Here is a 10,458-nt window from a genome sequence, read left to right as displayed (position 1 = left end):
TTGAATTATTCTATAAAACAGAACTGGGCAGAAATGTGCCCTCTGCTGGAAAACATCCCCCTCTTTGTCAATTAATTCATATATGGATTCAATCATAAGTTCCTACACTTTTGGGGCAAACTATCCTAAATAGAAATGATGAGTTTTTTGTGTCCCCAAGCTTTGACAGGTCACCTTTTTAAAGCTCCAAATTCAGAACTACATTTTAACATTTTTATTTTGATAACATGTCAGTATATGGTTTATATTTCACATGTGACATGAAAAAGCAGCAATAATGCAAGCACACAATCACTGTGTATCTTATGTACATCTGGAGAATAAAATGCATCATTCATTGGATCCATTTGTCCATCTGCTTTCTATGAGGAACTAGCAAACTGTTGAGTGAATTCAATCTATTGTATACTTTCTATCATGATTGTCATCATGAGCTAACTGAAAACTCTGATCTTACATTTAAAATTGTTTACTTATGTAGAAAATGATGACTGGAAGGGAAAAGAAGTATGTTTGATAGTAACATGGGAGGTTTTTAAAATTCAGTGTAATAGAAAAATCTGAAATAGTTAGTGATCAGCAGTGGTTTAGAATGGTACAAATGTCCACAGTATGGGACACAGATTTTTTTTTTCTTTCAGCAGAGTAGATGGACAGGAAAATGTAGATGTCTATTTTTATTCTATTTTTATTGTTGAGGTCATACACTAGAGTAGTGTGCCAGGATAGTGAAAAACATTAAAATAACATGGGGCTTGTGTCACAGCACAGCAATCCATGAGCTTTACATCACAATCTAGGAACATTTACATTTCTGGCAGTTGGCAGACACCCTTATCCACAACCTTTCAATCGGTAGTCCACCACCTTAACAACTAAGCTACCATATCCCACATGAACTCTGCCTGTGCGGCTTACCAGCAATGCCAACATAGACCACCATGAACCTTCATAGATGCCCTGCTACTGATTATATACACCTGAGTTTATCAAGACTCACAGCTCACATCCTCAGGTGATTTTTACACTGGGCATGTTTTCTGTAGTCAAAATCTGAGTCTTCTGGTGCCCCTTAAGTAGCCTTTATTTGTCACATATACATTACTGCACAGTGAAATTATTTCTTCACATATCCCATCCTTGGAGGGTTCGGGTCAGAGCGCAGAGTCAGCCAGGGGGTGAGGGCATTGCTCAAGGGCCCAATGGTGGCAGCTTGACAGTACTAGGGCTCCTCCGATCAACAACCCAGAGTCGTCCTAAAATAGACTCCTCATATAGAAGATGTATCAGATATTAAAAACAGATACTACACTTGATCTTAGCCAAAAGGCAGAGAAGCAAAGCCCTGCAGCACTGGTCTGGTTTCAAACTCAGTTGATTCTATTGTATCCTTGAATTTGTGTTCTTCCTACTTCATTACTAGAGTACATGGAGAGCTCATTTTTAATAATTATTATTATTATTTTGGTGCTATTATACATACACCTCACAATGCTACATAAAACATATGTGCAGGTTTCAGTGCAGACCTCAGTATGAGTTGTGTTCATGTTCACAGAAATCACAGCACAGATCCTGAGCAAACAAACTCCTGCAGGTAGAATCAGGTTCGATACCACAGTGCACTTCCCGGATCACATGACCACGTTCATGTTACAAATTTTTCATGAGAACCATCAAGACACTTTCACTTACGGTTCACTATGAAGTACATGTTCAGTTCACATGATGTTCCTGACATAACCAAGCATTACACGCTGTTTGTTGGTTCCCTAATTATTGGTCTAGCATTTGTATAACACAATTAAAATGTGTTTTTTTTCAGCTGGACAAACCACAGTCAGCATGTATTCTGTAAATGCATGACAGCAGATGGATCTCTATAAAACTCAACGAAGGGAAGCTGACTTTTCTGTTGATATCCGTCCATATTTGGCATCTATCTTGCATTGAAAATGCCAGCTGTCGTTTTGGCCCCTCATGTGTAACACCGAGAAACAGCATGCAACAGCATGCTACATAACGCCCTTAATATATTCTGCTCTCCTACTCGCTAAGATCTCATACACAGTCAGTCAGAGCAGAGCGGAGGATTGCATTTCAGAATTATTGGCACCTTTCAGAAGATCATTGCAAACAGTTTTCAACTGAAAGAATTGTAGGAAGTTTAGAAATGGTGGCAAAAAAAAAAAGATCTTAGTCCTTCACAAACCAAAATATCTGCTGCAATCTGCCCTGGCAGAGATTCTGCATGTCTCAGGAACTGTACTGGAACAATGAACACTAATCTGTTATTTGGTGTTTTCATGTCAGAAAATAAATAAATTCCCTCACAGAATGAAACAGGTAAAACACATTTTCTTTTGATTCATTAATAAGCTGTAACTTCCCTCTAATAAATACCAATCCTATTATTTATTTATTTATTTATTTATTTATTTATTTATTTATTTATTTATTTATTTAACTTATTTTCTTTTCTCAAAACAAGTTTCCAAATTGAGACCTCAGAAAATCAATCAATCAATCAATCAATCAATCAATCAATCAATCAATCAATCAATTCATCTATCTATCTATCTATCTATCTATCTATCTATCTATCTATCTATCTATCTATCTATCTATCTATCTATCTGTCTGTCTGTCTGTCTGTCTGTCTAGTCATGAGGCATGATGGGAATACAAACTCAATATTTTTACTGGTACCAGCTTTAAACTTTAACAAACTCTTGTGGTCTGAATTTAAGAGTTCCGTCCACATGCACAAACATGAGAATATCAAGAAGCTGATTGCCAGAAGCTGAAAGGTCCATATAGAAGAGAAAGTACCAACCCTATTTTCTTGATAATTGCACACAAATGAGGAATAAGATTGAAATATGCCATTCAGTCTCTTCCCTTATGAAAAAACCATCTGCTCTGATATCTTATACATTCTCTAAGTGTTGAGTGTTTGCTAGAATGGACATTTCATATCCTTTATTGAATGTTTCATTTATTTGACATCAAGTATGATATTAAAGACTATATTTTAGTTTCAGTCTTGTATTGGAGTTGGCAGTAAGCCTACTTAAAGCTCATTCCTTGTTTGAGATGATCATTAACCTAGACATGAGTGCACAGGTTTATTTTGAGATGCCGATTGTCAACAGGTAAATGTATGACTTTGTTGAAATTGTTTAGTTAACAAAGCCAGGAAAAGGAACATGAAATTTACTATCATAAGAAAGTAAACATGTCAAGAGATTTGAGTTTCCTATGTGACCACTTCCTTCCAGACCTGTCTGATCCATCCAAAAGCTGTACCCCTGGTTGGAGTCTCATCGCTTAGTGCTGTTCACTGCTGCTGTGGATAGATCTGCATGGACAGCCTGTGACCCAGGGGACTGCTGTGGATAAAACCACTTGGAAACTATCACACCATCTCAGAACTGCCTTTGCCTTAGTCAGCTTTTGGCAGGAAGGAGTTAGTGCTAAGTTTAATGAAAGAGCTCTTGGATGATGTTGTAGAAAGGACATTATCAATATTTCCATTATTTTTTGTACAGTGTCACCCAAATGAGGATGAGGGTCCCTTCTAAACCTGGTTCCTCTCAAGGTTTCTTCATTATATTTTTCCTTGCCACCTTCGCCTCAGCCTTGCTCATTACGGATAAATGTTTGGGATAAATAGTAACTTTAAACTTTAAACATTTTTTTTCTATGTTTCTATACTTCTGTGAAGCTGCTTTGAGAAAATGTCCATTGTTAAAAGTGCTATATATAGAAATTAAATTGAAAATTGAAGTGAAGAGATTTGTGCATGTAGTTCAGTGTACAGAAATGTTTCATTTCTGCATTTCTCTGTTACTCATCATGAAAGTTCATATAGAAAGCTAGAGTTATGTAAAAACACAGAAAAGTCTTCATTAGGCTTTCTTATCTTATCTTATCTTATCTTATCTTATCTTATCTTATCTTATCTTATCTTATCTTCATTAGGCTTTCTTATCTATTTTGCATGTTGGCATTGTCATGTATAATGCCATGTCATAATAACCACAAAAAATTTATTTTGTTACTCAACATTTTCAACAAGTTTTCAATTTACTTTAACCTCATTTGATCTGTACAGAACTTTGTCACAAAGCAGCGTTAGAGAAATATATACATTGTCAAGAAAAAACTTGTTGAGATGATATAATGAAATAAACCAGACACAAAAGTGAAACCAGCACAGCACAGAGTGCAATTATAAATAATAATAGTATTTCCTTCTATACCTGTGTATTATATGGTCAAAATTGTGCAATTGTGTAATCAGGGAATTCTAGTTATACCAATGAAAGCTTGTTGAATTTATCAATCGTTCACTGATGGTGACTTGAATACAGATCTGTTGGCGATTACAGTCCAAAACAATCCAAATCTCCATGGTTTCTAGGCTGTCTATGTGGAGTCATCCTCATCAGCAGCAGCTGGCCTCAAATTTACTCAGCTGTTGTAAAAGTACAAGAACAATTTAAGTATTTTATACACAAAGAACAACATTTAATGCTTACCTTATTATCTCTTGTACCTTTAAATTCTAGTTTTTGCACATTACCTGATTATCTCTTTATACCACTAGTGTTTAGTATTTTTTATTTTATTTTATTTTATTTTATTTTATTTTATTTTATTTTATTTTATTTTATTTTATTTTTTATATTTATTATATTTTAATTTTAATTTATTTTCATTTTTATTTATTACCTATGCTTGTGGATATTGCTGGAAGTTGTACATTTCCCATTGGTATGAATAAAGTATCTATCTATCTATCTATCTATCTATCTATCTATCTATCTATCTATCTATCTATCTATCTATCTATCTATCTATCTATCTATCTATCTATCTTATAGCACTTACATTTATTTTAGCAGATCTTTTGTGCTAGTCCCATTGCCTTATGGGATAGAGCAGTGTGCATTGGTTCCATACTTCAGAATCTCGGCAGAAGCCGTGGATAGAGGTACCGGGGATTGAGGCACTTATGTAAAAACCTTTAACAGTATATTCCATTGCAGGCCACAATACTACAGTACATACAGTAGGCTGTGTATATTAGACCAAACCAAAAATTTAACATTTATTTATTTATTTATTTATTTTTTTTTATTTTTTTAAACTTTAAATGGGGACTAATGGATGTTGAAAGTGGACATACATCTATGAGTAATGATATTTGGGTGAATGGAATGCCCTTTGGCTAAATGCATTGTTTTAATGTTGTTGCATAAGGCTATTGCTGCAAAAGAGAAAATCAGAGATTTTCAAAAAAAAAAAAAAGCTATTGTGACTTTATGGCTTTTACTATTTCCTAATTTTTTCACATTCTATGAAACTTAACATGTTCTTTTTTCTCTGAATAATTAATTTTAAGTAAACACACTACTTCTTTTTTTTTTATTTGAAGTAATATAGTGAAAAGTGATAGCTTTTTGCAGCTACTACTGCTGAGGATGAGCCCACATCGATACCCTAAAACAGATTTTTTTTTCCTTATGTTGTATCTCATCCAGGTGCCCAAGTGTCATGCTTAATTCAGTGATAAGCTCACATGGATACTGTAGATTTTACTGACAGAAAAACCCCCGTCGTAATCATAATGACTGCTGTGTGCACATCCCAGGATTCACAACCTACTCACGCAGAACAAGTCGTCTTTCTCATGTCACCTCCGAGAGTTCTTCTTTCCCACTGTCAGCTCATTAGGGATCGAAATCTCCATCCAGAAATCCCCATCCAAACTGATCCCTGCGTTGTGACAACGTCTAGTGTTAAAAAGCTGACAAGAAAACAATGAAGAAGAAGAATTAACATCACAAGAATTGAATAATTAACATTTGATATGTGTATTTAAGGATATAAATTACTCTAGAACATTCCAAATCCCAAATTCTTCCTGCTAGTGTTTTATATTTTCCTTTTGTGAAGAAAGTGAAGAAACTCCTATTATGCATTCTAGGAGAAAGTGACATTGGGACTCGTCCTGACTCAAATAATGGAATTTAAAGCAGCTAGGGACATTGCTAACATTCAGAGGCAGGCCTGCACTTGCCTCAGTGGAACTTGTGATATTTCATTTGCAAAGATCCATCATATCATATATCATTTCCTCTCTTAATCTATGACAATTAAAGAAGGAAATCTATAAAGAAGTCATCCCTTTGCTGTTTTGATAAGGTCCTGTATTTTTCTATTATTTGCCGCTCTCTGTTGAGAGTCTCGAGCGGAAACTGGTCTACCTCCAGTGCATGCCAGAACTTTCTCTAGTCTCATTAAAAATAATTTTGTCTGGAAATTGTTGTAAGGAAAGCCATGACAGCTAGCCCCATCCCTCACCCTAACCTTAATCATTAATAACTTTTGTATGTGACTGAATTCCAATTAAGAGAAACCTCACATTTTTTTTCTTCTCTCAAAGTGAATACTTTCTCATGCCATTGCTACTCACATGAGTTTCATTCACAGCATTGACATGTTGTCTTGTATTACACGTACTATACACCAATCAGGCATAACATTATGACCACCTGCCTAATATTGGTGCTGACCCATCATGCACTGTGTATTCTGACACCTTTCTATCCAAAGCAACAGTAGTTCATTTGTTGGCTCAGACCACACGCGTCAGCCTTCACTCCTCATGTGCATCAATGAGCCTTGGCTGCCCATGACGCTGTCCCAGGTTCACCACTGTTCCTTCGTTGGACCACTTTTGATAGATACTGACCACTGCAGACCAGGAACACCCCACAAGAGCTGCAGTTTTGGAGATGCTCTGATCCAGTGGTCTAGCTATCACAATTTGGTCCTTGTCAAACTCGCTCAAATCCTTACGCTTGCCCATTTTTCCTGCTTCAAACACATCAACTTTGAGGACAAAATGTTCACTTGCTGCCTTGTTGTTGTATGTTTATGTAGCACCAGGTCCTGGAGAAACGTTGTTTCATTTCACTATGTACTGCGCCAGCTATATGTGGTTGAAATGACAATAAAGCTTCTTGAATCTTGAATCTTGCCTAATATATCCCACCCACTAACAGGTGCCATGATGAGGAGATCATCAGTGCTATTTACCTCACCAGGCAGTGCTCAAAATGTTATACCTGATCAAAGTGTTCTTTATTAAACAGCAGTATTTAACATATAGACCTATGTTCTTATTGTTTTTCCTATCGTCTGTTTGTCTTCATGACCAAATCATTTCTGCATTTTCTTTTGAATGCTGGTATCTCCAGGTTGTGTGAATATTTCCTGTTTGAACTTGTTTTTGTGTCATTTCTCAGCCTTATCTCTGTGAGCTTTCTTTCACACGTACACACGAACACACACACACACACAAAACAGGTTTCTGGATTTTCTGATATGTCTACTGTATTTTTTTTATCTAACTAAACTAGAATCAGCAAAATCCCATCATCACAGTATTATAGAGCAGGAGAACACAATTTTATTTCTTTTTTTCTTAATGTAAACTTACACATATATATATATATATATATATATATATATATATATATATATATATATATATATATTTATATATATATATATATATATATATATATATATATATATATATATATCTATATATATATCTATATATATATATATATATATATATATATATATATATATATATAATATATATATTCTTGGAAAATAAGCCAAATTTCCTAAAGAAAAAAAAAAATATATATATATAAATATAGTATACACTGTAAATGGATGTGTTACTACCAGCATGTACTTGGAAATTTTAAGTGATCAGGTGCATCCAATGGTCCAAATATTGTTTCCAAACAATGATGCCATTTTTCAAGATCATCGCACCCACACACAGCCAAAACACTTCAGTCTTGGTATGAGGAACACCATTATGAACTTCAACATCTGCCCTGTCCAGCTCTATGACCTCAATCAATTTGGGGAAATTTTGGAGAGAAGCAGAATCCTGTTCCCTGCTCCAACTTCTCTGATGAAACTAGAAGATACTCTGCCAGATGAATGGTAAAAATTTCACTAGAAGGTATTCAGAAGTTGTATGAATTTATTCCAAGAAGGCTGGAAGCTGGAATTAAATGCAAATGGTGGTCCAACACATTATTAATAACGTGTGTGTGTGTGTGTGTGTGTGTATTATAGTGCTTGCAGCATGAGAACACAGTACAGCACTGAGGCAGGGAGAAGATAGAACAGTGCAGTCTTTATTAGATACTTCAGCTTTATCCCGTTGAGTCTTTGGGTAGCGAAAGAGAACGCAAGGCAGTAGTCCCATCTGTAAGAGAGCTCACCTTCATTCTACGCTGGTGCGTGGTTCTCTTCAGGAGTCTCACCGTATGGTGAGGAGTTTTGCGGCACTCCTGATTGGCCGGCGCTGTTTTGCCCGGCCTTCTGCTGCCCCGCTTTGCACTCTGATTTTGCGGCTCTGTCTATGGTTCTGAGGTTGTGCTCTGACAGTGACTCTGTCTGTGGTGCTGATCCGCCGGTGCCGCCTTTGGGAGGCTGCTTTGGAGGGGCAAAGAGCGGTTTTCTGTACACAGCACAATATATGTATATATTTCCATTCTTTCCATAAAACAAGCTTTTATTTTTATAATCGTCATTACTTACTTAAGAAATTAGCTTTTCCATTTTCAAAAAAAAAAAGAAAAAACGAAATAAGCTTCTTTTGTTCTCTATTTATTGAAAATATTTTTTTACTTTTTTATTATTATTAATTATTATCTTTCTTTCTTGAGAAATATAAGCTGACTTTTTTTCTTTCTACCCAAGACAATGACAAAGTTAAGACTAAAAAACAAAAGGTAAATCTAAGTGCTCACGACTCAGATTTGTAGAAGCTCAGCACCGTAACCGACGACAGCAGGAGAGTGACCTTACAATGTGTTTCTGAGCCCTGGGTTATTTGTAGTAAGTGTGTGTGTGTGTGTGTTTGTTGATTGTGAACAGATGAGTGCAATCAGCAATCTGGAGACTGTGAAAGGGAACAGTGATCATGGGAGAGGTCATGTGACATAGTTTAGGGATTGCAGGGGTTCTGGGAAGTGGAGTTTGTAGTTTCATCAGTGATAGGTGTTGACATTTATCTACTCAGTCTGCAGTCTCAGGAGTAAGGGAAAAAAAATTGGAGGGTTTCTCAATTCAGTTTCCTCTTCTGAAGGTGAAATGCTGCTTAACATGATTAAAATCTAGTGATTGACTTGGCCAGAATAAAACCTTCTACTTTTTCCATTCATGAATGCCTTTGTTGTGTAAGCAGTATGTTTTAAGTCAGGAAGAAATTCCTCCCTATCTAATTAGAGTAGATGCATTTCTGCAGCAATCGTCATGAGTTACATCACCAATAAAAAAAAAAAAAAATTAAACCTCTGAACCTCTTCCAGAAGCAGCTATGCAAACCCAAGCCATGACACTCCCACCACCATGCTTGACCAATGAACGTGTATGTTTGGGCTCATAAGCAGATCCTTTCTTTCTCCACAGTTTGGCCTTTCTATCTCTTCATCTTGGTCCGATCTCTGTACTTTTTTGTGAATTTCAGTCTGGCCTTCTGGTTCTTATTTCTAAATACCTTCAATCCTGCTCTATTGAGGTTGTTGGTGATGTCACTGACTTTTTTTAAATTTTTTTTATAATGTTTCTGTCATCATCTGCTTTTGTTTCTTTCACCAATCTGTTCCTTGTCGCCATTGGGTTTACAAACACATGACGAGATGATATTGGCAGCTGACAGAATTTGTCTTTTCATTCCAATATTAACTGATTCTCAGGGAGCTCAGTCCCCTTTCTTTCATCTCTAATTAATAATCTCACATCTTGACTTGCAATGCCTGGAAGATGTTGGAGTTTATTATTGTGAGATAAAATTTATAAATGTGTATTTAACTACTGACTACATTAAATGTTTTTAAACAGAAACATCAGTTTATTTTTTAGGGATGCTTTAAAAAAAATCATCTAAGAATTGGATTTGTTCATGAGAAAGTGGGAAAAAAGCCTAAATAAATTTATTAGAATAAATAAATAAATAAATAAAATAAAGGGCAATTATATAAGACTATTTACAATTGATAATTGATGCTTATTATAATTAGAAAGTGATTAAAACCTTTTTTTTTGTTGTTAATTACAAAATGCAAACAATATTTTTATGTTAATTCTTAGATACTGTATTCTCAGTTCACATTCAAATAAAATGCAAATGAAGATACAGCAGTTTTAATGAAGCCAAGACACACAGATCTAAAAGTTAAGACAAAATCAATGTCAGAGACAGGCAGGAGATCAACAAACACCAGAAAGTGGATTAAGACAAATAAATAAATCAGCAAACTCAGAAACAAAGGAATATTAAGGCTTGATAACATCAAGACAGACTCTAACACTTCAAGTAGTGAATGTGCAAAACATAATTTTTATTTG

The 10,458-nt window shown here is 35.3% G+C and overlaps 1 non-coding gene across 1 annotated transcript; it reads right to left on the bottom strand.

Moving 5' to 3' along the window:
* Positions 1–1,156: 1,156 nt before the first annotated feature.
* Positions 1,157–1,342, bottom strand: LOC131362309 (U2 spliceosomal RNA). The gene has a single exon (XR_009206156.1). It is a non-coding gene; the product is annotated as a U2 spliceosomal RNA (small nuclear RNA).
* Positions 1,343–10,458: the final 9,116 nt, after the last annotated feature.

This window comes from Hemibagrus wyckioides, linkage group LG11 (assembly GCF_019097595.1).
Source record: "Hemibagrus wyckioides isolate EC202008001 linkage group LG11, SWU_Hwy_1.0, whole genome shotgun sequence".
Taxonomy (NCBI): domain Eukaryota; kingdom Metazoa; phylum Chordata; class Actinopteri; order Siluriformes; family Bagridae; genus Hemibagrus; species Hemibagrus wyckioides.
Note: the sequence above shows the minus strand (reverse complement) of the source record. Positions and strands in the feature narration are given on the sequence as shown.